Source organism: Stegodyphus dumicola, chromosome 1, assembly GCF_044657685.1.
Source record: "Stegodyphus dumicola isolate Sdum_Otavi_A_Nest chromosome 1, ASM4465768v1".
NCBI classification, from domain to species: Eukaryota; Metazoa; Arthropoda; class Arachnida; order Araneae; family Eresidae; genus Stegodyphus; species Stegodyphus dumicola.
The window spans coordinates 185412198-185436379 of record NC_140768.1 but is presented as its reverse complement, the minus strand read 5'-3'; the positions used below and the strand labels follow the sequence as shown (position 1 = coordinate 185436379).

Below are 24182 nucleotides of genomic sequence, written 5' to 3'. Positions count from 1 at the left end.
ACCAAATTTGAAATTTGGAATTTGTTTTATTATCTATTTCATATTTCGTGAAACTTTAACGAATTTTTGAGTAACAAACTCAGATTTCAAAGCAAGCAATAGCAACACTCTACGGGGGTGGAAACCTTTTTATCTGTAGCGCGCGGAATTGTGTACCGGAAATTCTAAATATATGCTCGTTTTAAAATTAAATTATCGACATTGCTATTGAACTGAATTTTATGGTGTAAGTGCAAAGAACATGATATTTAATAAATAAAGGTAGCACACAAAACGTTAAAGAAATGGCCTTTTGGACTTTTTTTTTTTTTTTTTAATTTTTATTGTTTTTTGAATATATGTTGTTGGCGAATGACGCAGTAGTCGTGTATAATCTGAATATATAATAATTATTTGTGCTATTTTTTATTTGAAATGCATAGAATTCTCTAAAATAGTAGCATTTTTAGATTGAGTATTGTCTAAGCAGGTGCAATGATATTTTAACTTCATTACCATATCAAATACAGTTTCTTTTTAATTTAAAAACTTCGGTCTGAAGCACCTTTTTGAATCATAGTATGAGTTTTAATAAAATTTGTAGTAGTCCGAATTTTTAAAAGTATTTAGAATTACTGAAATAAAAAAAGCTAACCTTTTTAGAATTTCTTTATCAAAGTATTACATCTTAGGCCAGCAACACTTGATTAGTAAAATCTGGGAAAGGATCTAGGACTGTTTAGTAAGAAGTAAAAAAAAAGTACTCTAGGTCTAAGCAGTAAAAAAAAGCTTGTCCCTCTATAGAAAATTGTCACGTATGTTAGAAAAGATTTTGCAAGACATTAATATTTTAGCTCAAACATGATTTTTTTTAAAATTTAGTCTCTTGTTTTGGAGATGGTGTTCAAGCATTTTACCATAATTTTATTTTCACATGTGCAGAATTTTTATATTTTTTATTGATCGCTGTATTTTTAACTTCCATAGCATAAATTAAAGAAATACACATAGCAACTTCAGCCATAAACAGATGACTTAAGAGAAATTTGTTTTGACATATTATGTGAAAGACTAAATAAATATTAAATGCTTTTGCATTTATGTTACATGACAGTAATTAGAAAACAATAACTGTAGATGCGCAAAAAACCTGTACTTATAAACCTTCTGCATTTTTAAAGAAAGTACAAAATAGTTCAGAATAGCAGATGGCTTTCAGATCATTCAGTAATGTCATCATAAGTATATTCTCTTCACGTTTCGGAAGAACTGCAGTAGTTCAGATTTGTCGTAAAAGACTAATTACACCCCTGGGGATTGGCGTACTTAGGGAACGGAAAAACAAGCTTTGAAACATACTCATACAAAAGTCCTACCTTTTCTTCGACAGATAAATGACAGATGTGATATTTGAACACATGCTTTCAATCAGTTGTTTCCTTCTAACAAAGCGTCTTGCGCGGCCAGCAGGATCCTAGCAAAGTCTTGTAATAGTCTCTTGTTTTAAATATGCTGTGTTCGAACTCAGACTCAAAGACAGGCATTTAAAGATTTTATTAATGCTTTCTTTTACAATCGACGATTCAATATTTATTAAAAAAATAAACACATAAATAAACTTGCATAGCAGATCAAAATTATGTTGCTGTGGAAATGTTTCATCAACAGTTATTAGTAGTTATAACAGCATAACTAAATAAGCCTATTTCGAAATATGGATGATATTGCATTCATTATTTTTAATCTGAAACAATATCATGTTGTTATTCCTAGATAAAATGGCTTAAAATAAGCTGACACATTATAAGAAAAAATTTTTAAATGAAAATTGGATTCACTTTCTTTCACACAATTTATGACCAGTTCTTCCAAAATATTTTAAAGCTTACTTTACTACATAATAGAAATGTGTCCACGTTCGTTGTTTTTAGTTAGTTAGCAATATTAATTGGGGCTGTTATATAAGAAGGCTATTTATCGTTGTTGTTGTATTACAGTACTTATTTTATTGTATAATGCAAATTTTGATCAATTGGTTAATTTTATAATGTATAGAGGAACTTCAAAAAGAACAAAAGTAATTTCCACCGTTATAATATGTCCTTAAATGGTTCCCAATAAAAACATAGTTAACTAAGTAGTATACTACATTATATTAATTAATTTACTAACCAAATAGCAAAAACATTTCAAATTCGAAATCCATCTTTTTAACTAAGTACTTTTTGCAAAGTAACAAAAATTCTAATCCCTTTGCTGTTTAAATTAAAGATAAACAAAAAATGTTGTTTTTTTTTTCCCCATGAAATGCTAATTTTATGTTATTTGATAAAAACTGGGAAGTGCAAAATCAAAATCCTGGTGAAATACATATACTTATGAATGAACACAGCACACAAACATTTCTTCACCCTAAGCACGAACACAAATAATATTTTAAACAGCTTAAAATGAATCCAATTTCAAAGTATTTAATTTGTGATAGATAATGACAGCTGAAAACATTTTCCAATATTACAAGATAAAATGAGGTTATTTCTCACATAGTTTCACAAATAAACTCACAAAATAAAGAATGCTTTTTTAAATTTTTAATTTGCAATATGTTAGATGCTTTATTGAAAAATTTGCAATAACATCGTTCTGATTTTTATTTTATCCAAGATTGCCATTATTTTTCCCTGATGAGCAACTTGCTAATTATTAGTCCAATGTAGAGTCCTCCTTCTGTTTTCTCATAAAATCGCCTTTGTAAATTTAGAGTTTAATTTAGCAAAACGTTTTCCACCTAAGTGGTAAAATGTCTTCGTAGAGGATTCCCTAAAGAAATCTGCCTTGTATTTATGTTGCATTTAGGGATATTTTCAAAAACACACGCTTCTGATTATTATTTTTAATAGGTGAACAAAAGAAATATTTTTTTAAGAAAGAATATAACTTAACTGCAGCGCTATATCTTATTCCTAGATAGCGAGGCTTGATTACAAACTCAATTTTTAAAATACATTTAATTATCTTTATGCTTTAAAAAATGCCTTGTCTGGTAATTGTAAATGCATAAATCACTTGTTTTTTAAAACTAAGTGATCCACTCTAAGTTGAATAATTACAAATAGCATGATGTGAACGATTAATGAAGCTAGAACCGCCAGTTTATTCTTATGTAATTAATAAAAATTTCATTGTTTCTGCATCCTAGTATCTTTCTTCTTCCATACTAAAGCTCACATTTAAGCTTTAGAAAATAATCATATTTCTTTCAATTACCATCCCTCAGTGGAAACTGATGCATAACAAAGGTGTTTTACTGGGTATTCGGATAGAAAAAAAAAATTCTCGAATAATCTGAGTTGTTAATATATTTTTGGATAACATCCTGAGAGGAATTCATTAATAATAGTAAAGCCATGAAACAGGTAAACTCAAAACGTCCTTGGAAGGATCAAAATCATGATCGATTCAGTTATTTAAATAACGCAAAGCTGCAAGGGCTACCTGCCTATAAGGAAGGATGCCTTCGTGGAGGACATTCTGAGAGAAACTAGCATATTATACAGGGGGAAAACTACAAGAACCAACCATGCAGCCGGTCACTTCGTTTGTGATCGAACCCAAAACAGGTTGAACTGCCAGTATTCAGAGGTGTATCTTAACCACTGATGAGGTTTGGATCACAATCATGAATCTTCAAACTTATTCATCTAGGCGTGCTGTCAATTTACCTTACAAGGGAACTAAAAAAAAAAAAAATCATTCCTTATATTCTCCTCCCTTAAAGACCGGGATTCGAACCACAGATCTTCCAATTTCACTAGCTGGATCTGCTACTACTTGCACCACCACAGGACGCAAGGTAAACCAGTAAGTCTTTATAAATGTACTAGCACGACAGCATTAATTATATGAATTGTTGAGCATTTTAACTTCGAAAATTAGATAGAATAGTATTTGAAAATGAATATTTTATGTTCAATTATTTTTAAGTTTGTTTGTAAACTGATCGTTGCCTTTCCAATTCAAAAAAATTTCGAATCATATCTAGATGCTAGATATATCATTAAAACATTTACTTGATTTGGCCACCCACTTAAACTTACACGTTGACCATTTAAATAGAGCACTACCATTTGGCACATTCGCATCTCTTTCTTGGAAACAAATCTACCTCTGTAGTAGATTAATGTATAGGTAGCAGACATTCTGTCACTGTCAGCCGAGCGGTAAATTCGCTGAATAGTCGCAGAATACCGAGTTTTGACTTAAGTTCGATTCTAGGAGAACGGGCTGGCTGCATGGGCGTTTTCATAGTTTTTCGCATATATAATATATATACGAGCAGTTTTTTTTAAAAGTCCTGGGGCCCACCAGCGGCCGAGCGGTAAAGTCGCTGAATAACACTGGTAGTTCGGTTCGAGGTTCGAATCCCGCGAACGGGCTGGCTGCATGGCTGTTTTCGTGGTTTTCACCATGTGTAACGTGTATATGAGCCAGTTTCCCGTAGAAAGCCCTCCACGAAGCCATCCCTCCCCTTAGGCAGATAGCCCTCGAGGCTTTGCTGTAATTAAATAACCTAACCTTTAAAAAGTCCTCCACGAAGAGACCCTCTTCTTAGGCAGACAGCTCTAGTATGCTTTGATATAGTCAAGTAAGCCAAAACATTCTGTTGGCGAAAAAGCAAGATTGCATTTATCGTGAATAATTTCTAATGCAAAAGTTATACTTGTTACTAAGGAAAGAATTTATTTTTGTGTAAAATTCAGATTGCCTGAATTTTAACAATTCTCAGAAACGAAACACAAATAACAAGAAACTAAAAAAATATTTATAATTAATTAGGATATATAAACGATGTAATCATTAAGCATATTTTTAGTAAGAAAGAATATTTTGTAATAAATAAATGAAAAATATATTTAATATTAAAGAATCCTCTATATATCTCTACAAAGTATAAAAATTACAAATATTTTTCAAGGTGCATGTGTATATGTACCTGATAAAAAGATTTACATTGTTTATTATTCTAGCGATATTTTTAACCAGATGCATATTTTCCGTGAGGCATTTTCCGGAGATTTTTTTCACCGATATACATTTTCAGGATATTTTCTTGGCATTCGTTTTACTCAAGTGGTTAGATTAAAGTGTTATTTCGTATGCTGTGAAACCTAACTAGAATTTATTTTCATTCCATAGTTGCTTCACATAAATTTTCGATTTCATGTAATATTCAGTTTCATAATGGCATTTTGAGATTTACTATACTTTTCAGTTTTTTTTTATTAAATGTCGTCTACAACTACTTTCAATAAAATACTGATATATATAATAGGGAAATATAACATACACGCGCACTCATGCTCACAAACATACATCACCATATGTATATACAGTGTTTTGTATGTGTGTTTACGTGTATATATATATAGTTTACATACAAAACCGTTTTAATAATTCCTACGAAAAATGTGATAAATTTTCACGAAATAAACTGCTTGCGCTTTCTATAGTTTAACATAGATGAAGATTTTAAAGTGTGAATTTAAATAATGATATTGTGTTTATATGTACTGTAATTACTGATGAAAGGATGTTTCTGGATTTAAAGCCAGGGTAGCTTAAATTACTAACAGACGGCAAATACACAACTTGAAATCAGTCTTTGGAAGGAGCAATAAATTTAGAATTTACGGCAGCTCCATTTCTCGTTATAGTTAACAAAAGGAACAAACTGAGAAAGATCAGAGTTATAGATAGCGGATGCTTTTTTGTCCTTGCACAAAGGTAATGGTCTCCCATACAAAGTAGAAAATGTACAAAGGTGGTAAGCTTTTAGTTCAGTACCCCCTGGAGGTATATTCACGTTGAAATCAACTTAAAGATTCCGCTATTAGGTGTTTTCTTTGAAAAGGGTAATATCTTTTTCAGCACATAACCAGAAATAAGAGTTTAGGATTTCATTACTAAATCTTCAAAGCTGTATAATTTGGAGCATCTGCTCGGAAAACTGTTAACTTATTTTTCATCATTCATGAAAAGAATACACACCTGCGTAAATGTCTTGGAGAAATAATATCGTTAACAATTTTGCTACAAAGAATTTTTTTTTTTTTTTTTTTTTTTTTTTTTTTTTTGGTTTCTATTAACATCTCGTTAATGCACGGAGTATATAAATACTTGCATTGTAACTCTTATATAGTTAATTACAAGGAAATTGCATTGTAACTCGAAAATACATTTATTTTCTCAAGAAGCTCCTTTGACCAAGCTATTTGCTTGTTTTTTACCCCCAAAGTGATTTTACTCTATAAAAGCCGAACTGCCTGATCTCATTCATCAGCCACTTCATCTATTCTGCTGTTGTGTTATCTGCTGCTGCTATTTCGTGCTGTTTTGAAAAGAAGCATATATGGCTAGTGAATCTGAAGAAGAAAGTTTATTATCTAGCTCAGAAAGCGAATTTTTATCTTCATCTGAAACTGAAAGTGATTCAGATGAAGAAAAATTAAACAAAGTGCGGAATTGGTGCAAGATAGACACTTCTAAAACTCAACCTGTTCCTCCTAAATTTCCATTCAGCGCTTGCCCAGGTTTAAAAATGACCATAAAGGATGCGAATGATCCTTTACAATTCCTCCTTCTCTTTATCGATGACGAAGTTGTAAACATTGTAGTTGAAGAAACTAATAGATATGCCTCCCAGTATTTGGCCGCAACTATATTAAGTCCACGAGCAAGAACACGCGCATGGACTGAAACAAATCCAAGTGAAATAAAAGTGTTTTTTGCATTGCTGTTATTGCAAGGAATTATGCAGAAACCAGTGGAGAAATGGTTTTGGACTCAAAGACCAATAATAAGCACTCCATCTATAGGCAAAATAATGACAGAGATGCGATACAGTCTCCTTATGAAGTTCTTACATTTTGAAAATAACGAAACTTTCGACAAAAGTGTACATCCTCAGCCTAAACTGAAAAAAATTTATACCTTTTCTGAAAGGCTGCGACAAAAATTCAAAAACGCATATATCCCTGACAGGGATATAGCTATAGATGAATCTCTGCTGGGTTATAAAGGCCGCCTAGGTTGGAAACAATATATAGCGACTAAAAGAGCTAGATTCTGAATTAAAATATTCCAATTATGCGAATCGTCAAGTGGATATATTTGGAATTTCGTACTTTATACCGGTAAAGGTACTAAATTTGATCTGCGATACGAACAATTTGGAGTTGCATCGAAAAGCGCAATGACGCTGATACATGATTTACTAAACAAAGGCTATAGCTTAACGCTAGACAACTTTTATACTTCACTTGAACTTTCGGAATCCCTTATCACGGGAAAAACAGATATATGTGGCACTTTGCGTGCAAATAGGAAAGGTCTTCCTCAAGAACTGAAATCAGAAAGATTGAAGAAGGGCGGAATTATGGCCTTTCAGAAAGGCAAAATGTGCGTTCTGAAATGGCAAGACAAAAAAACCCATTTCATTTTTAAGTACCTACCATGGTACAGATTTCGAAACTCTTTCGAAAAATGATAAACTCATACGAAAACCTACTGCTATAATTGACTACAATAAAAAAATGGGCGGAGTGGATAAAGCTGACCAGTGTCTAGCGTATTATCCAGTCATAAGAAACCAACAACGGAAGTATTATAAAAAGATTTTTCGGCATATGCTTTCGTCATTTATACGAAGTGTGGAGGCCTTAACAGGCATCTTGAATTTAGACTGAGACTGATAGAGAGATTAATTGAAGAGCATTTAACACAGTTATCGCATCACAATATGGTAACATCGTACGTTTAATTGGAAGACATTTTCCTTCTGTTATTCCTCATACTGGTGCTACTCGAAACAATCCTTCGCGTAGATGTGTTGTGTGCAATAAACAAAGAAATGATAAAGGAAAAAGAATTAGACGCGAAACCAGATACTGGTGCGAAGAATGTAATGTAGGGCTATGTGTTCACCCATGTTTTAAAACATATCACACTGTTTAGGACTTCTAAATTATGGTATGTTTCTTCATTACTTTTACTTTTAAACTGAAAATGCTATTATATTTTAAATTCATCTTATCATTTTCATTACCATAACTAAGATATTTAGATAAAGAACTTTGTCTTTTTAGAAAATCTTTAAAAAAATTTTGGTTAGATGTATGCGAATTCAGTGAAAAGAAGAACTTTTAATTGGTGGTGAAACCCTTTCATTAAGTATCAAATCTGAGTGTAAAATATTTTAATTTTGAATGTATGTATTAATTATATCGTAAATTTAAAGATTATTGTAGAATATTGTCAAGCGTTAAATTTTCAAGAAATATGAGTCAAAGCTACGTACAACAGTAAGAACTTATGCTTTTGCTAGTTAAAGAATAACTATTTATTTTCCCATTTTATTTTTAATTCACAATATATTTCATATCATTGTACTCATTGAATGTATTTAGTTTGCCTTAGATTTTGCTGAAGTGTATTTTTGTTCCCTGTATAATTTTTTACTTCATTTTAAATTTATTTTTAGTGTCATCACTAAAAATTTTTCATTCTTTGTCTTTGATATTTACGTTATAAAAATATTAAATTAATTTTTGCATTATATTTTAGAAATGCTTTGCATTTTCATTTTAATTGAAAGTCATTTCACCATATTTACAATTGTAAATACTAATCTAATGAAACATAAGAAAACATTTCATTATATAAAGCAAAATATGCCTATGTATGATACTTAATATTTTTAGTGACTCAAAGAGATATAATACTTAAATAATAACTGTATCGTGTCAGAGCTCTATTCCTGGTAAAGCGGAATGGCTACATTAAATATTTCGCGGTATTTTTTACATTTAACATGTATTTAACGAATTGTAATCCGAAAAATCTGCATGAAGGGAATTTTATACTAATTAGAAGCCAGAACTTCTATATTTGACTGCTACTAAAATGCTTCAGAATTTTTTTTTCATTTGTTGGAACTTAAAAGGAAAGGTAGCAGCCTAAGTAACAATTGTTTTGCACATTCGTAAACATTCTTTGAATTATGATTTTGAGGTTTTGTTAAATAACAAATATTAGCGTATTAATTCTTCGCTTGCATTTCTTTGAAAATACATTTCTAAATCAAAAAAAAGGCAACTAAATTAATAAGCTGAGTTTTTTTAAAACTTTAATGTTATTCTTTATTAACAAGATATCGTAACAAACCTTGATCTGAGGAGGAGGCTCATACAAATAGCAATTAGGGCTAGAAGCATTACTTATATATATGTTAGATGCAGAAAGTTGCTCAAATCTCGAGGTAAGCTAAAAGGATAAATTAATGAAGGATGCTGTAAAAATTTTAGGTAAGTTCCCAAATCAGTTGGGTTGGATTAGATCCGTAAATTACAGAATAACACATTAAGATTATAAGAGGGACTTCTTTCAAAGAGGGCGTTCTAAAGAGAACTTACTTAGGTTACTTATGAGAAAATAATCATAACCTTTTCATATGGGCTCTAGATTTTATTTTTTTAAATACTGAAGCCATTTAGTCAACTATTCAGTCAACAAGGAATAGAAAAACGAATCGACATAAAAGTATATTAAAAAAGACATATATTTTCTAATTAGCCTTTGATTAATTCAAGACGAAGTGTCAGATTCTGTTTAAGAAGGGGCTAACCAAGTTAAAGATTCAATCTTTGACATGTTTTTATGTGTAAAGTAGCATAGATATATACTAAATTTTTAAGCATGTATTTACACAGTCTTATATGTTGCAAAATATATTTTGTGAATATCCATAATCAGTATGTTAAATATAACATATTAAAATAAATTAGTATTTTAGATAATTAGATTACATTTATTGATTAGTAAGGAAGCGAAACAATTTTCTAAATTATCGATATAGATAAAACCGAAAATTGAAAATAAATTAATCACGAATCCAAGGCAACAAGCAATACACAGTGCTAGTGTATTTTTTAGAAACGAATTCTTTTTTTCTTTAAAAAACAAGCCGTATATTCACAAATCCATCGATAGTTTCTTAAACATTTACGTATTAACGTTTGTAGCATTCTTCGTTGTGATTAACTTCATTTGAATAAAATCGGGTATGACGTTTTAAACTATCTTTAGATCAGACCATAATTTATATCATTTCTGAAAACGTAAAAGGACTTGTGAACAGAAGAAATATTTCAAATGAACTAACAAGAATTTGATAGTTTTAAATCATTGTTGTTATTTTAACATAAATATTCACATATATATAAATGACCCTTGAAATTTTTTCTGTGTTAAGGTAAATATTTTTCTACGCTATGTAATTATTAGATTTGTCTGTGCTATATTAAAAACACTTTTTTGGAAACAAATGGGGGGCATTTTGTTACGATTTCCAACTTTTTTCTGTTTATTGGAGTTGCATGAATGAGTTGAATTTTAAAGGAGTAACCTTTAAAATGAGTTTATTGGAGTTGAATGAATGAGTTGAATTTTAAAGGAGTAACCTGATCTTTTAAAAAAGACATAATTGTCTGTAATGTAAAAGTTTTTAATTCGAAGGTAAAATAATGTACAAATGAGAGAAGTAGAATCGACGCTCTTTACTTTTGTGCACTTTTCAGAAAAAAATGTAAACAAAGGTGAGATGGACAGTGCAGTGTGCGTAGAAGTTGCAAATGAGTTACCAAAAATAGTTTAAATCAGCTTCCCAGATTCTTGTATAAAAATTGTTAGGTTTTTCACATACGATTAGTATACTAAAATATGCTCACCTTCGAATTAATTTAATTAAATCAAAAGGATAGAAATTTCTCCATTCACCACCAGGACAATGTCATCGTTAATCCCTCTTTTTAGCATGTTGAACAACAGTGTGAAATTACAATATCCACGTCATCAAATTCTTCAATAAAAATAAGAAAATGAAAAAATCAGAGCCCTGAAATTCTTCTTAACCCCATTGCATAGCATGCACTATACAAGTGAATTACATACCTAACATAATGTTGGTAAACGAAGAAAAAAAGAAAGGTTTAGTTCAGTTATTATACTTGTTCAGTTATTATACTGTGTTCTTTAGTCCTGCGCTACGCTCAGCTGTAATATTTAATCATTGAAATAAACTGCTATACGACCTAATTCGACGAACCTTTTTATTTTGTTTCAAAAACAAGGCTTTGAAATGTATGATACTACTGTTTTTCGTTACAACTCTACAAATCGGAAGCCAAATGCTTTGCTATCCTAATAATATGTTTCATATAAACTTTACAAATTAGTTCAAATACCTTTAATTTATTGTAGAAGACGGCTTTTAAAGAGATGTATTCTTGCACATCTGTTTATCAGCAAAGCCAAATCAGTTGCTAGAGGTCATGTGTGTTCAAAATGACGCTAGTGCCATAATTTCCATAATCTTTTAGTTTTCTGCATAAAAACCATACTTAATACTCAGTCCTTCAGTATTTAAAATAAAGATAGATGTATGTAATATAAATGATAGTAGAAGTCTTTTAATTTTCCCACTACTATCACTTTATCAGATTTTGTTTCGTGGGTAAAATTAAAAACACGATTTTACTACATAATATATATGGAGGTAACTGAAAAAGTAAATGGTAAATACTGAACCTATGTGTACGTGAAAGAAAGAGCAAAAAACAAAAACAATGTTGCTTTGAAAATGATTAAACTTTGTTGTCGCAGTTGAAATTCGAAATAACACTCGAAATATTTCCTCTGCGTAAGCCTTAACGTTTAATATATATATGATTATTACAAAATGATAATTCTTTAGGGCCTTCCTTTAATCGATAAAAAATAAATGACAGTTTTAACATATTTTTATTTAATTTTTAAAAATGTTTACATATTATTTACAATTAAAAGAAATCAATGCGCAGAAAAAAAAAAAATCTGAAATGTTTCAGATTTTAAATTACGTCCAAAAGGGCGCTTTTTTTTTTTTTTTTTTTTTTTCGTTTTGTGTTTACTTTTATTTATTAACTTAACTTATTTATTTAACTTATTTACTTTTAACTTATTTATTACTTAACTTATTTTTTTTTTTTCCCGTACAGTGTTGCTATTGCTCGCTTTGAAATCGTTTCGTTTTTTTAATCAAAAATTCGTTGAAGGGTTACAGAATCTAAAATCGATAATAAAATAAATTTCAAATTCAAATTAGGGCTTCCACGTGCCCATATTCTATGGAAAATTATGTTATTCAAATTTGGGTGGCTCTAGGTACCGTTGTTTTATCACAATGCGAGAAACATACGTACATTTATTGAGATTCTTCATTATTTAACTTCTTTAAATATAAGACAGAGCGATAATATATGGTGGCAACGATTTCAAAAGTGATTCAGCCTCTTAGCAAAATGCCAAAACGAAATTAATAGTCCTTCAGAGCCAACCTGCACTTTTGGACTTAAAAAAAAAAAACGACCGAATGGATGTAAAATGCACAATTTAAGGGAAATTTCCTTGCGTGACAAGGTATTCCAGATTACCTCAGCTTAAAGGTAATAATTTTATCAGATTTTAAATAATGAGAAAAGGGAATTTAGACTCCCAGGTATATGATATACCGATGAGACAAATAATATGTACGTATGTCCGATCTGTAACAGAACTGCTATAGGCAAATATTAAGTTGCATTATACATAAAGTTTTGCTTAATTTAATAACATATATAGTGAGACAACAGATAAATAAACAGCTAATGAGCAATATATCGAACAACTAAGCAGTGAAGAAAATCACGTCATATCATACGCTCCTTTTTTAGAAGGCGGCTGAAAAACCGGCAAAAATATTTTGTAATTGAAACGGCGATAACCGAAGAATCGAATTATCGCAGTTAATTTTATATACAGTTTTAATTTAGCTGTATTAAAATTTTTAATACTTATAAATTTCATTACATTATAAGGTATTTCTCTCGCCTTCGTGGTGTGGTGGTCTGCACGCTCAGCGCGTAATTGAGAGGTCCGGGGTTCGATTCCCGGCAAAGGCGTTGCATATTTTTCATCACTCCTGCTTTCCAAAAATTACCTAATTTCTTTACAGTGGCGCCCGAACTAAAAGGGTGTTGGATGATGATTCTCCTCCCCCTGAATTTGGCGACCTAAAAACCCAGTTGCCAAATCCCACCTTCTTGGTATGCCTTCGTGGTGTGGTAGTCTGCATGCTCAGCGCATAATTGAAAGGTCCATGGTTCGCTTCCCCGCATTGCTTATTTTTCATTTTTTCTGCTTCCAAAATACCTAATGTCTCTACAACGTAAAAAATAACAAAAATTGTGTTTATGATTTCTCATTCATGAATAAGTTTTTTTTTGATAAAATTATTCAAGATAATTTGTTTTAAGTGCATTCTGCACTCTGATTTATCCCAGTTTGGAAAGTGTGTCTAGAAGCAAAATATTGTTTGCATTTTATTCTCCTTCGAAAAAAGTTTCAACACTTCAAATGTATTTACTGCCTTTTTTTATGCCATACTTTCTCTGTGTATGTATATCGTACTTCCTCAGAACGATATATGTATATAGAGGACTGTCGTACTTCCTCGGTCCTACTTTTACATCGCACTTTATCGGAAGCTCATTTGATTTAACTGTAAGCGATGAAAAATACGAAGGTTATCTGCCTAAAGAGCGTAATGCTTTCGTGAAGGATTCTGTGAGGAAACCTACCTCACATTTGTACTCCCTATGGAGAAATCCACAAATGCAGCCAGGCATTTGCCATGATTCTGGCCCAGGTCGAAAACTCAAATTCTTTGGGCTTATCCAATCGGCCATCAGAAGGCCCAGTTTTATAGAAAATTACTTGAATCAAGTCATTGAGAATTTAATAATTTGTTGTTACATAGTATCTGCTAAATAACTTAAAGACGACATAGATTTAAAATTCTAACATAGTACAGCGGTAATATCTCTGAACACTAGTACTTCGAGCCAGTGTCTAGTTCTGGCGAACAGGCTGACTCCATGGAGGCTTTCATGGTTTTCCTTATGTGTTAACGTCAGTGCCAGCCAGTTTTCCTTAAGCAGTTCTCCACGAAAGCATGCCTTCATTAGGCAGATAATACTTACGAATACTTGTTTTGCCGCAATCAAATAAATAAAACTAAACCTAAAACACTTATGTGTTTTTGCCACCCTTTTAAAGGACGTTTTACACACAACATCCTCCTGTAACAGCAATGGGATAATTTTACTTGATCGCATATTTCATATTGATATATTTTACCCGTTCCAATATTCAAAAGGATAATTATAACACTATTTTGGCTGATTATAGAGTTAGAAATAGATTATGGAACAGATGGACATAGATGATAGAAATCGGTCTTTACACAGATCTTGTATCATTGTTACATTGTGGTTGAACTGACTGCTTATATTATATACAGGTAGATAACATAAATTTAAGCATACCAAATTTATGAGTAAAAATATTACTTTAGAATGAATATTACACAAATATTTTTCAGAAAAATAATTTAAGGTGGAAATATTGTGCGATATGCATTCTAAAACAATATTTTCCTCCTTAAATTGTCTTTCTGAAAACCGTAACTGGTTTTATATGTAATATTTTATAAAAGGATTTAAAGAAAATTTAATCAGTTATTCTTTAAAATTTCAACTTTCCTTGAAAAGAAAACGTATTTAAATGTGCTTCTTCTCAAAGTATGCTATTTAGATTATTTCTTGACTTCCTTGTAGAATATTTACAAACAAATAAAGCTGATACATTTGAGATCATTTGATATTCAAACCATATATTTATTTATTTTGAAACATCTTAAAAAATCTGATGCGGACTCCACATGACTTCCTTGTACGACAAATAAATGAAACGCAATTTTTGCTAAACTTCATTTAAACCTATTTCGTTTGAAAATGAGATATGATCTTCCATTTCAAAATGCCCCTTTGGCACTGCCGAAAGCAATAAAAAAGGGAGGTGCACAATCAGATGTTATACAGATGCCCCATATAGAAACTTTCAACATTCTACGGTTAACCGTTTTTGAGTTATACGATATACATGCATACATACGTACAGACATACGTCGCGCTAAAACTAGTCATAAGTCCCAAATATAAAATTTCAACATTTTATGTTAAGTTATGCGACATACGTACGTGTAAACGTCATGATGGAACTATTCAAAATGGAAATTTCCTTTGAAATATGAAAATCGAAATGTTTCGCGATTACAATACTTTATTTATTTCTCACAAGTCAAAACGGTGTCATAAATAACTAACTAGTAATAAATTTATGATGCAATCTAAAGAATTATTTAAATCTAACACTTTAAACTGGAATAAACTTATAATATTTGAAAATTAAATATAAATATAATACTAAAATAAGTTGAGAATAATTTGTATTCGAAAAATTGGAACACGAGAGAAAACAATTCTCACAAATTCCCTTTGTATATTAAAAAGTATTTCCTCAGAAAATAAGGATAAAAAAATGAAAGATTAATTTTTCACCATTATCGAAGTAATTCCTTAAAGAAACTGAAAATTTAAAGCATTTTACTTAGTTTCTCTTACTGATGTATATTGACTAACTTTCTGTATTCGGCACACATCTTGATTTAAGGTACGAGTAATATACAGCATATGTGTTAGTGTGCAAATTATAAAGTAGCCAAATATGAGATAAAATACTATTTTAGCAACCAGTCTCGTGACGAAGATACCATAGGGAGAAAAACTAATTTCACTCGCTAAATTCAACGGAGGGGAGAATTAGCTTAATTATATCCACATGGTAAGGAGGGCCCGCTTTTGAAGCAGTTTGAATAAAAATGCTTGCCGCTTTTGCGACAGTCCTGGTAAGAAAACACGATTATTTTTACGTCGTTTCCTGAAAAAAACCCGTAACGCTCGGGGGGGGATGTATCATCTATTGTTTGTATCTGCTCTGCATCACCAATTAAACAAGATTGTAAATAAAACAATTTCTGAGAATCTGTTAATTGTCTATTAGATGAATTTAAAGCTACAAATGGGTTTTAAAATAAATTACAGTCTTCGAAATTGCCAGAAAATTTAGGTAATGTTATTTCAGGCAATTTATAATTCAATGAATTACTTCTTGTTTCTGGGATACTATTATTTGCATACTCATTATTTGCATTCTTACTACATAATGAAGTATAAAGACATTTCAGGCTTACCTGAACATTGGTAATATCCATCTCGATTTCTTCAAAAATAGCTTCGATGTCTGATATTTCTTCATCTTTGCACACTTTGTAATAATCCAAGCGAAGTTCATCAATTTGTTTATTTCACTTGTGCACTTTTTCTTGCAATACTTCTATTTGTTCGAAACCAAAATCATCATTTTTTCCACTGACAGACGACTTTAACTTCGTTATTTGAGATCTAATGCCACCACGTTTCCTGTTCAACGTAGTTACGTTTTCATTAGCCATTTTTTATTCTAATTAGCTGCGTCTCGACGATGGCAATGTTTTGAGGTCGCTGGTTAGACTCTATACTAAAGACAACTTTACAACAACAACAACAAATTTTATTTCGTGGACTGTATCATAACTAAAAATTATAAATCGAAAATGATAAATTCCCGACCATACGGGATCAAAACATGTATGCTACGCTAGGAGTTCGAATCTTAACTAACTAAAATTGCGCAGAAACAATGAGCTGTACATAACTTTGAAGTTGCGCAGAAACAATGCGCTGCACATAACTTATATTGCCGCGTAGGAGGCAACACTAAGCAAGTACAAAATGCAGGTTATGATCATACCATGAGAGGACTATTTCAATACTTATAAAATACAAGCAAAATGTAAAATTATCCAAGTTTCCTTGAATTTCATCAAAGGTGCTTATCACTAAAAGATTTATATATGCCAATAATTGACCAGTATCTTTTATTGCAAAATCTGTTTTATAAAAGTTCTGAATATTTCATGGGAATTCATTGAAGGTTCTACTGAAATTAAAAAGCACGAGTGTACATATTCTTGCCATTAATATACATAGTTAAAAGAGCCTGTTAAGCCTGAAAAATTTTATCATTAAAGTTTAAATTAGATGTTAAATTGCAGAGATGCTATGATAAACAAAATCCCATTTTCAGTGACTGCGAACATTTCATTGATAGAGAGGGAGCCCACCAGCGACCGAGCGGTAAAGTCGCTGAACACTGTTAGTTCGGTCCGAGGTTCGAATCCCACGAACGGGCTGGCTGCATGGGCGTTTTCGTGGTTTTCCCCATGTGTAACGAGCCAGTTTTCCTTAGAAAGTCCTCCACGAAAGGCATCCCTCCCTTTAGGCAGATAGCCCTCGAGGCTTTGCCATAAACACACACACACATTGATAGAGAGGCGTCAAGTAGTTTATGTTTCCAGGTTCAGGGTTTAAATTAAATTAAAATAGTTAATAGTCTTCGCCCCAGTGGCAGACGATAATTTATTACCACCTAGATTTAGTGTACCGCAGTGTTTCTCAACCACCGGTTCGCAAATACTATTCGCCGGTCCTTCCACGTTCTGAAGTATTATAACAATATACCTACCGACGGTTCTTAAAGAACAATATCTGGTTGTAACGAAAGTTTTCCGCCAAAAAAAATGTCTTTAGTACAGTTAGAAAAAAAAAAAAAAAAAACATGAAAGCGGTATTTTTAGTGCAGGTATTAATCACCACCCAAATCTATGATTTTCTGCCAACGTTTTGGTAGTTTTTCAAAGCCTTCCACCCAGAAAGTTGGTGGCCACGAGCCCAAAAGCAGATTAGCCTCACTTCCGAAGTCCTGTGCAGAATGAGAGATAACACCAGCAAGATGTAGCTGCAGGGGTGAAAAAAGGTAGAAGTTCGAAGGAGCGATGTCGAAGCTATATGGTAGTTGCGGCAAAAGATGCCATTCGATTTCGTACAGAGTTCAGCCGGTGAATGTGGACACATGTGGTCTTGCATTATCTTGATGGAACATTTCGGCAAATGTCCTTGATAGCAGCGTCAACACAGACTAGCATCTCGCTGTACACCTTACTGTCAAGGGTTTTACCTTTTTCCAGATACTCACTGATCACTGATCAATCCCACTGATACAAAGTATGATCTTTTTGTTAGACAAATTGCGCTCTGCGACGCAGCCGACGGTCTCACTGGGCGATGACAAACCCCCCCTTTTCGGTCTGTGTTTTTGAAGTAAATCCACTTTTCATCACAATCGGCGGTCCAGAATTGTGTCCTTGATTGATATTCAAGAGACAAAACATGTCTGTCCTTATCTGCGTGAGTCAGCTGATGAGGCACCCAGCGATTAAACTCATACGTCAGGTTTATGCGAGGCATAAGATAAGATAACTCTTGGCTGCCCCGCCCCGTGAACAATTAAGCACATTACAGGTCCACTTTTCCTTTGGGCACTTCGTGGAGGTTCAATCTCCACTATTACCCTTCCAGGGAAGCAGCGCACCACCTGGATATGACACCAGGCAGCACTGGTCGTCAATTGTTACCTGCCAGTCGCATGGGCGAGCCCGTCGTAGAAGACCGTTACCCAGCAAACCGGGGAAATAAACTCCCCGGCTACGGATCCAACCGCTCAGAACATGCCAGACCCCGAGGCCGGCCAATAAATTACCTTTCCCGGAGCCTTCAGAACCACCAAATTCATAAATTTTATATCCCCGTGGCCGAGACTGCCTAGGTACAGATCCTAGCCAGCAGCTTCGCAGAGTTCTCTACGTCGACCCCCGGGGGGGTTATGCGAGGCATAGCACGACTAATGGATACTCCGAAGCAAGCACTAACGTCTAACTCCGAAGCAAGCTCTCGAGTGGTTGCATATTATCGTCCACAAGTTCTCGCAGGCGGCCCTCATCAACATCAGTAGGCCGGCCAGAGCGCTCTGCTTCTTGAATGTCATGGTCCTTGTTTTTGAACTTTCGGTACCAAACCTTCACAGTGTCATATGGTACAACATTAGTATCTAAAGCTATACACATGATTTGGTGACATTCTGTAGCTGACGTTTCGCAACAAAACTGGAAGTAAATGATGTTTCTAATGTAGTAGCATCATAGTTCCATTTCAGACACCTTAATGATAGCGATACTATTTTTTAGAAATTTCACGATATAGTGTTCTAAAGCAAGTCCCTTTCTTTCAAATACCAAAAATTGTTTGACAAAATATGATTAAACACACCAACGCGAATTGCTTGCGCAGATGCCGTTTGTGGAGGCGGGAAACGTTCGTTAAAACCTGATATTAAAATCTTGCAACTGTGTGTGTTATCATGTCTACTGCGCAACTCATTAGCTAGCTTCCTCAGCGTGTATGCTGCTTGTCTGTTTAATTTATGTTTATTAGTATTATCGTTTTTTATTTTTACTGTACTTTTATTAGTATTAGGGGAGTATCGTGGTGCCACGAACGTGTATTTTCGGGTAACGAATACGTATATTAAATGATATATAATTAGTTTTCAGTGGAGAAACGCTCATTATTTTTTGAAGTCCGTTGAATAATGACAACTGTATTATTAGTGTAATAAATATAACTAACTTTAAATAATTTGATTGCCAAGAAAACAGAAGTTAAAAAAATGAAGTTTTTTAGCCAAATTCAATTGTTATTATGAATTCCGATTATTTCAGCTGTTGCTATTTGAGCAAAGGAAAAGCGATGTGAAGAGGTTGGCAGATCGCGCTTAGTATGGTAGATTAGTGATTTTAAACCGCTTGTCCAGCGGACAGTCCCTGGTCCGCTGTTTTTATATGCAATGGTTTTGGGATTATTTCTTATAATTTTCTGTTTTTTTCTCAAAGGCGTATTTATTTATATGATAATTATACTTATCTATAATAATTACAATATTTACCATCTTTACATTTAAATGTTATTGTAGGCAAATAATAATAATAATGTTACAATTAACATATGTAGTAATCCTTGAGTACCTTAAGTTTTTATTTGGGGGGGGGGAGGAAAAGCCCATTAGTCCGCGGGCCAAAAAAGGTTGACAAGCACTGGTCTACCCCATGTCCTACCTTTTTAAGTCACCGTTTCAGTGCAAAAAAATGCAAGAAATTATCACATTATCTCATGCATGTTGTTACATAAATGGTTAGCGCTTCTAGCCAGCAATTAGAAGAACCATGTTTCGAATCCTGATGAGGGCGTGGTTGATTTTTCTCATGTTTTGTATTAAAAAGATCCAGTGGTTCCTAGAGCTTCATTAAGATAGTTGTGATTTGATTCAAATAAAATAAAACGATTATACGCTACTGTGCGTAAACGTAAAAATGGTGTAATAGTTTCAATTTTATAATTTTTACATCAATATAAAAAAGCATTTTTTTTAAATTATAGTTTAATAGAAGTAGGTGATACGTTTTGTTTGACGAAAGTAAAAAATGATTTCTTTGCTTATATTAAGTACAGTAAAAATAAAAAGGATAATTTAGTTAAATGCTCAGTGTAAATAAAAATCAAATTAATTATTTTTATTTTAATGTAAATTGAGATAGAATTTTAGCCAAAAAATAAAAATAATTTCATTGTCTTTTTTTTTTTTTTTTTTGTTTAACACAAAGAAAAGTATAAATTTTAGATATATGCTTTTTTGAAATAAAATAAGACGAACGAAAAAATAGAAGTACTTCTTTTAGATTAAAATACGTATGTATTTTGTAACATAAAATAAAGGCAATTCATGATCCGACTTTTAATATTCAAATTTAATATAACAGTTAATATGGGTACTTTTTTCTACTGTAACAGAAAGGAAAACACAAGTGTGTTTCTTAAAAAATATGTACTTCCGCTATCGAGACTTACGCAAAATCTGGGCTGTATTTGTAAGCTAGAATTACATTTAGAATCTGATAAATAAATTATCCATATATCCTTTGTTTATATTGTCAACAAAGTAAAGGAACTTTAATTAAACATTTAATGACCAGATTTACAGTCATTAATTCAGTCTTATATAAAATTCAAAAATCGTATTATAATATTTCATTTTATCGCAGATTGGTGTTAATGGATTTGGAGGTTATTTGAATAGGTTCCTAAAAGCCATAAATACATTAGATAGTAGCATGTTTTTTAAAATTTCTGTTAAATAATTTGGCGATTTCGCAGGCATATTTGAAAGACTATCCTTCACTAGGAAAGGAATGTTACATATTCTTTAGATTCTTAAACTTTCCTTGATTTTCTCAGTATTTCTGACTGTATTGTTTGATTATGAATTTTTGAAACTACTGCAAATATCCAAAAAAGTTTCAGTATATTTATTGAAAAAAATTCCAAGTTTAAAGCTTCGTTTTTCAAGGTTATTTTGAACTAGAACGTTTTTGGAAACTAAACTAATATCTCAATGAAATTTGAAAATAACTGCGACAGAATAGTGAAGAAACAATAGCTATATGTTAGTTCAGTAATTTGGGTGTATTCAAATTATTTTTCTTAAAACAGAATGATAATCTGGTTATAACTAGTTTGATAAGTTATGAAAAAAAATCAGAAGGTGTACGTAACACATGAACACTAATCAATTAAAGTAAGCCTTTATCAGAGAAAGCTTCCATCCCGTGAAACACGTGGCCAATAATCTGAGCCTGCGCAAAAGCTGTCCTAAACCTATTGATGGAGAACAAGCGTGGATAAATTCCTATCCAAATTCTTTTTACTTTTCGTCACGTCCGGAGCAGCACGAAATTTCTGATCTCCAAATATATTTTCTAAAAATTAAGTGGTATGTTGAATATTTATTAATATAATTTATCCGTTTATTTTATTTTTGAATACATTAATAACATCTATTTTAAATTATTTTAATATTATTTGTTGGCGCTATTTAACTGTTTATCTTTTTAACTAGTATAAACAATTAATTAACGCAGGTCAGTAGCGAACATAGGTGTCTGCAGGGAAGATGCGTATAGATGGGGTATCTCACGCCGAATCGAGTAAAAAAGTATTTTTTATGCTAATGCGTGTGCAGCATACATATTTTTATATCGACGCAGTAGTTTATTGTATAGCCTACTTATGAACTTCTTTAAATTATGTAATTAAATAAATAGTTGATATAATTATTTGCCTCCAATTTTTATTCCATTTCCCCAGGAAACTTTCTGTTGACGCCCATGATGGGGAGAACATGTCACTTTGATAGACTGATATCCTAGTATTAATAATATATTACAAATTTTGATAAACTATTTTTTACCCGAATGAAAGGATTGTTAAAGCAAAGTAAAATGTTTTTGTCATTAACAGCAGATGGCAGTTAAAAACCTTTGAAAAGCCATGCCTTTTCATTCCTCGGAATTTTTTTAGATAATGGTTTATTATTTTTTACTAATATCACACATTTATTAGCCCAAAAGTGCTTTAAGTTTAGAAAAATGATTTTACGTTGTTTCGCTTTTCATTCGAGTCTGTTGCCATTCGGAAACACGTAAGATATTATTCTTTCATATTTAATCTGTTTGTTATTTACTATTAACAAACTAAACTATTTCGGAGCAATAGATGCGGTTCTTCAGAATATTAATTTTTTTTACTTTTTTAATCTGATTGATTTAAATAAAAATGCTTTTAGTTCATGATAAAATTAAATGACAATTAAAAACATGAAATATTTTTATAGAATAACATTACATATTTTTTCACTTTTTAAACATACAGACTATATACAAGTACAACCTCTGTGGTCTAACTGCATATTCATCTAATATCCTATAAAATGTTTTCCCTATTTCACCAGATATCTCGATCTGATAAACCATATAAAACTTTAAAATCACTTTTTTGCGCAATGTGGCTTTTTTTTTTTTTTTTTTTTTTTTTTTTTTTCGGGGGGAAAGCGAGGGGAGCGGCCTTTAAATGTGAGTCCTTTCAGCGTTTAAAAAAATTTATTCTATAGCTTTATAATTTTTCCTTTTTATTTTTTGAATGTCTGGATATTCAGAGATTTGATATATTGAAATTTATTTTCCAAAATATTTTCCTCCTTTTGTAAATAATTCGCAAATGGTAAACCGTCATTCACGTATTGTAGTATATAGTTATTTTTGATTTAATAATCATTTGCCTCGTCTATCACTTCAAAAACTTACTAAATATATTGTTCACAAAGAATAATTTTATTCATACAAAGGCTATATATAGTTATTGAAGTTAAATTTTGTTAACACAAATAGTAAATTTTGTTTAGCAAACGATAAAAATGCATATTGCGGTAAAAATTTTCCCATATGCCTTTTTTTTTGGGGGAGGGACCATTGAATCTATGAACATTCTCTCTTGATGTCCAACAGTAGTCAGCCATCATATGTTCATCCCATCTACCTTTGAACTGTGTCTCCATGACCTTCAACTCTTAGTGGAATCGCTCACGCTGCTCATGACTGACTACATCAAAATTTTTCGGGAAGTTATCAAGATGAATATGAAAGAAAAATACAATTTGATACTCGTGTTGCAACCAAGCATTTTGAAGCTTTCCAAAAGTTGCTGGACAATTTCTCTGCAATTCTGTGCTCGCATATTTCCAAGAAAGTCTTTAACAATGTTTTTGAATGTCCACCAAGCATTCTTTTGAAGTTTTGTCATTGTTTCGACGAAATGTTCATCTTTAAGAAGCTGCCGAATCTGTGGACCATCAAAAACTTATCTTTATCAAATCTTTATCGTTTCAAATGACGGGCTAGGGAAATGCCGAAATAAAATACTTGAAAGTTTCCTTCAGTTGGCAAAGCGTTAACAAATTGCTTTTCCTGAGGCCCAGTTTCATATGTAGACGTGGAAATTCAATATCCTTTTTGTCGACAAGTGGCTGGTGTAGAATGCTTTGACCACCAGATTTCAGGTCAGATTATGTCGGCTAGTTCGATTGCATCCAATGCTTCGCACAAGTTCTGCTGTCCCACATACATTAAAGGAAAAAAAAAAAGGTATACTTGGTACATTTGCGTTGCCGGTCAAGGAGGAAACAGGCCATTTTAAGATAAAGACAGATTATCCATGGGCGCGTGTGACATTGCAACAAATCAATAACTCCCTTTATGTATTTATATTCTTTACACAAACAAATTGAGTGGCCTTCTGGGACTGCACCAGTTGAGACTACCTGGAGGAAGACGCCCTTAAGCTCTA

At 32.1% G+C, this 24182-nt stretch overlaps 1 protein-coding gene across 2 annotated transcripts in view; it reads left to right on the top strand.

Annotated features, from left to right (window-relative positions):
• LOC118180101 (uncharacterized) overlaps positions 1 to 24182 on the top strand; it is a 130998-nt gene that overhangs the window by 36000 nt on the left and 70816 nt on the right. The window contains exon 1 of one of the 2 annotated variants that reach the window (XM_085823710.1): positions 21668 to 21774. The exons of the other annotated variant lie outside the window; for it this stretch is intronic. The gene's annotated coding sequence lies outside the window, so the exon portion shown is untranslated. Of the gene's footprint in view, positions 1 to 21667; positions 21775 to 24182 lie in introns of those variants that run through there. 2 annotated transcript variants of the gene reach the window in all.